The sequence below is a fragment of the Amblyomma americanum genome, chromosome 2 (genome assembly GCF_052857255.1).
Source record: "Amblyomma americanum isolate KBUSLIRL-KWMA chromosome 2, ASM5285725v1, whole genome shotgun sequence".
NCBI classification, from domain to species: Eukaryota; Metazoa; Arthropoda; class Arachnida; order Ixodida; family Ixodidae; genus Amblyomma; species Amblyomma americanum.
In genome coordinates, this window is record NC_135498.1 from 62,538,095 (window position 1) to 62,543,467 (window position 5,373).

At 45.2% G+C, this 5,373-nt stretch overlaps 1 long non-coding RNA gene across 1 annotated transcript; it reads right to left on the minus strand.

Annotated features, from left to right (window-relative positions):
- Window positions 1–1,304: 1,304 nt before the first annotated feature.
- Window positions 1,305–4,972, minus strand: LOC144118621 (uncharacterized). Its single transcript, XR_013312076.1, has 3 exons — window positions 4,854–4,972; window positions 2,170–2,213; window positions 1,305–1,431 (listed from the first exon to the last, which is right to left on the minus strand). It is a non-coding gene; the product is annotated as an uncharacterized LOC144118621 (long non-coding RNA).
- Window positions 4,973–5,373: the final 401 nt, after the last annotated feature.

Below are 5,373 nucleotides of genomic sequence, written 5' to 3' on the forward strand. Positions count from 1 at the left end.
GAAACCTGAAGGATGGTTTCTCTCTGTTTTCGCGTGTTCTACACATCGAATTCGCACAAAGGTCGCTGTATTCTGATCAATATGATGTATTTTTTTACTTCGTGAACCGATTTTAAACCTCTTACTAGTGCCCGCTAAGAGAGCGGTTCGCAAGAAAACTGCATCATTGTGGTGCTCCCAAGAAAGCCGCCTGTCAAAGTAATATTTCAAGCACCCTGCCGCAGTAAATTACAAAAATCGAGATCCCCATTATTCTATACCGTCTTTAAGCATTCAGTGCCGTGTGAGTGGATTAAAACATGCCGCCATCAATCAAACGGCCTTCGTTTCGATGCTCATATGGCTTCAAACGTCTATTCTCGGGAACATGTTTCAAGCGATAGCACTAAAGGCCCCGTTGACCAGAAAGTCCGGCGTCGGCGTTTACAGTGTCGGCGTTGTGAGTGAAAAATGTCGCATGGCTATGGCAGGTGGTGCCCAGAGAGGCACCTAGGAGGCAGGCAGGCCACCTAGGCCAAGTGGGCTTGCGGCGTCATCCCAATTCGTCCACCTGAAAGTGCTCAAACGGCCCACTGTAGCAGGTGGCAGTTTAATTGAGGAGTTGCATGGTCCATTTAAATTTGATACTTCTTGAGAGGAAAGATCTGTAGGCAAACTTAAAATTACAGTTGAACTCCACTTAAATTCGGTGCTTGGATTTGGCTCATTAAAAAAAACGCTTCTCAATTATTGATCGGTCGCTCGGCAAGAGCAACCTGGGCCGCACAAGGCCCGACGCTGGGAGCACCTGTCATTTTAAGGCAGTGGCGCATCGCTTAGCCGCTGCCCCACTGCGCCAGGAGGTATGAGAACTGCCAGGGATCTATGAATGCAAATTGTAGGATGACCTTCTGCGTGTGTGGGAATTAACCCACCGCAGTATCGCGTCATACCATTAAATCAGAGCTTAAGTGTCCCCTCACTTTTGGTTTCTTTCTTTGAAAACTTGCTATTATGGGTGGCGTGCTTCTCTTTGAAAACAAATCGCGAAGACATCACACAGCCAGCCCCTACTACACCGACAAGGTCTGGAAATTGTGGCGGGTTTTTACTCCAAACGTGGAGCAGCATGGATCTCTCATGCACAGAAAGATTATTGTCAAACACATGCATGCAGTCTTCCCTTGTGTGAATTCTGTCACACTGCCTGGAAATGAAGTGAAACATGAAACGTAGCGAGTGCTGCTTTCTCCATTTTATTACGCAGCAGAATATTATTTGCTGGTTTCTTCAGCGAAGTATTACCAGTATCGCAGGGTGGTGGTCATACTCGGTCGACTCATATCAGCCAACCGGGCTCGTCGTCACGTTGCCTGCAGGCGTCTGTGCTGTGGTCGTGTTCAACGGTCTCGCAGTTGCATTATGGCAGCGGCGCCTCAGCCACCGAGGGCCCTGAAAGAATGGATAGTACATGGCCCATCTATGCTCGTTTAAAAAAAATAGCTTTTAAGCGAAAGTATTTAATTACGCGATTCTACTTTTTATCTTATCACAATATATCAGACGCTTTAGTAATACAAGTCCTTATAGGCTTTAACTTGTTGGAAGCTTTAGAGGGTTAATGCAAGATCCTGCTCTGCTTCTTTGATCACAGAGAGCAGCTTTCCTAACAGATGCAGATACAGCCGCCTCCTTGAGCGAGAAATTCTTTATTGCACCTTTCTTCTGTCGAAAACATAGAAAAAAAAGTAGTGTACATGTAAAATTATTTACACTGTAGCGTAAGATGGTTCTCACTACTTATGCCCAGGACAGTCGCGCCCTTTCCGTGCGTCACTCCTAGACTTTATTTGGGCGCCCTCATAAAGGTTGGCCTTAGTGATGTAGTTTTTGCTCGAGAAGCAGCCAGCGCCTTCAAAATCAGAAATGCTTTGCAGTGTCACACCAGATCATCGAAAAATATCTCACATAGAAGTGAGAAGGCTGTGAAGGTGGCTGAAATAATCGCCAGGCAGAAAGATTAAAACAAGGCGTACGCGGCCCTGGTCACAGAAGTCTTCCAGCCGAAACATGTTGATACTTGTTCGTGCTGATACTTGTTTCGGGCAAAGCGATAGTTCGAAATTTTTTAGCCACGCTGGCGCAACTGCTTGGTCACATCCCTGCCACGCGAAATTAGCAATGTCATACATGATCGCAGTGACGTCCATGGCGCCCGACTTCTTCAGAGGCGGCTGAAAGGAAGAAAAGAAACGTCTGCTCTCAAAGACGCATGAAACTTCTGCTTATCATTCAAAGAAGCTTAAGCCAACTTTTGGTAGGAACTACGTTGCCGTTCTTAACGCAGCCGCTACTAAACGCCACATATTTTTTATATTTAAGCTGCTTGCCTTAATCGCGCAATTAAGTGAGAACTAGCGTAAACGCGGTTATTTTTCCTTAACTTTTCCTGATTCTCCTTTGTTTTTAATCCCTTCCTTCCTGGGACAGTCTAAATACGCCCACTCTAAGATTGCTGCCGTGCTTTTTCTGATAACTGCTTGCACTATCACCAGCAAAAGTCTACGGGACGCGGTTGTGCTGAAAAAAATTTATTCCTGCACAGTCACACAAGCCAATTACTTAAAATGTGTGAAGGTACTAGGCGTCTACATGCCACTTCCTCTGGTAACAATATCAGGCGAATGGGTAGTGAGTTGGAGCTACAGTAAATGACTTTCCAAGAAATCGCGTCGCGCAACTTTTTGCTGTCGAATTAAATAGTTTTCACCGACGCCACAGCGGCTGCAGTCTTTGGGATTGGAAGGCCAGCGAAAACATGAGAATTATTTCAAGTCCGCTTATCGCCACCTGCTCCAGCGTACATTGTTTAAGAGGTTAGCGCCCAAAGATGACGCCCATTAAGTTGCGCGGAAACTATGTATTGCTAAGCTACAACAAGTTATTTGCACACGTGTCACCACCTAATCCCATTGTTTCCCAATTGTACTTCTCGGTGCTTTTGCCGGCGTTGTCTTTTGGTCTTTCCTCTTCGTTGAGGTGACGTTAAATATCTCGATCTTTCCTCTGCGGTGTTTATTGTGTTAGGCTTATTTTGTTCATTATATATACCTCACTAATTAATATTTGAGCATTTTTTCTTTTATGCAAGTGGCGCATATGATCTGAGACCAATTCTTGTGTAACCCGCGACCATGTAACACCGTAGTACTGAAAAAAATAAAAATGTTAAATAGCGCTGGGGGTATATTGAAATAAGAGGTAAATAACCCCTACGAAGATATGCACTCTCCGTGGCTTCGTCAGAGAGGGGACGCTGATTTCTCCAGCTTATGCTCTGGAGCTTAAGTTAGGAATCAAGTGGGAATCATCTCCAGCACGGAGAATGGTTACTGCTGTATTTGTTTTTGCCGCATTAAACAACTGACGCAGACACTCTCAGTTTTTTGTCTATTAAATGTGCACGCATAAAATTCCGAAAGTTTTCTGGTCGCGCAATTGCGGGCAGCGTCCGTAGAGTGTGCTCCCTGCGCTAACTCCGCCGCATCGTTACAGGCTTTGAGACATTTCAACTATCTCTCACGAAATGCCAGGGCCCACATAGTACCACCACAAAAACCGGTTTCTTTAAAAATTTGTTAATTTTAAAGAAAATATACAAACTATTAGCTTGCCACTGGGTCTGTGTGTCCTTACACATCGCATGCACAACGTGAAACATCGGGAAAGAACGAATTCTTAAAATAGCGCTGAGAGCTAAGCCAAGTTTCGATGTCACAAACTCCCGGATAATAATATTCCCTTTTTTCTTACGCCTTTCTGGCTTGACAATTATAAGAGCTGTGATGCGGATATACTCGTGGTTGTAAAGAGTAAGCCACCTAGTGACCACCCGTCGTATGTGCACTTCATGTAACTATTTTTAATGCCATCTCGAAAATACGTGACATAAATGCGACTACCCTTTCATATTGGCATGCCATTTGCCATGCTGAGCAGTATTGTGCCACTTCAAAAAGATACTTTAATATCAGACGTCCCTTTTTTGTTTAGGTTCAAAAAGCATTATGCCTAAAACTCTCAGGATAGAGAGCTTCTGAATATCTACCTTCGACTTGCAGTGATAAGGAGAAAGAGAGAAGTAGCTGTCACCGTAGGCGGCCCCGGATTCAACAAAACACGAAGAATCAACGTGCGCAGCAAATCGTAAAAAGACAAAAAGTCAGAGTCGCAACATTTCTGCAGCAGCCTGGTAACGTTCTCAAAAAGCCGCGTACGGAGGCGCTCAGGCTTAGTGACACATTATGATATATCGTAGCATTTTTCCCTACATCATCATCATCATCATCGTCCGCCTGACTGCACCCACGGCAGGGCGAAATCCTCCCCCATGTCTCTCCAATTAACCACGTCCTTTGTAAACTGCGCCCAACCTGTACCTGCTAACTTCCTAATCTCATCCGCCCACCTAATCTTCTTCCGCCCCCTGCTACACTTGCCTTAATTCTCTTGGAATCCACTCCGTTACCCTTAAGGACCAGCGGTTATCTTGCCTTCGCAGTACATGCCCTGCCCAAGCCCATTTCTTCCTCTTGATTTCGACGAGGATGTGATAGCAGGCGTTTGTTTCTCACCCACACTGCCCACTTACGGTCTCTTAAAGTTACACCTCACAAATTTCTTTCCATGGCTCGATGTGTTGCCCGTAACTTAAGCTTAACGCTTTTCAATGGCGTCCACGGTTCTGCTCCGTAGGTCATATTCTTCGAAACGATGTTGGGGGGCTTGTTCCGAATTTATATGGGAACCTATCAGAAAAAGCAATCTACTAAATAAGCATTACACCGATACAGGCTGAGAATTGAAGCGCTCACCGAGGACCACAGTCATCAGGCCAAGGAGGAAGATGACAGTGAAAGCCTTCATTGTGGTCAATCACAGAGCTGTTTGAAAACGTTCTAGTACAACTCGCTTTCCGATCTCTAGTGCAACCGCAGAGTTACAGGCCACTTTATAGGGCTCTTCGGAAAAGGCAACGCCTTTTCTAGAAAACTACTCTCAGGACGCACGTGGCGATGACACGCCCGTAAGAACATAAAACAGCGAGGACTAACGCAGAGGTGAAAGAGAAACTGACATGAACCACATAATTTTTCATCACTCGGATGACTGTGTAATGCTTAGCTATAAGTCCGCTCTAATAGACGGCTACGAGCTCGAACGGATTGCCAAAATAGGAAACTGCTATTCTCGCTCCGCTATTTTCTGCCCATACGTACGTAGTATGAAACCTAAGAGGCACTTGTTATTCGGCTGCATCTAGTACGAATAGCGAGAGTTCCTAGACTGTGAGTAATAGCAGTTTCCGGTGTGACCACGAGAAAAACATTTTTG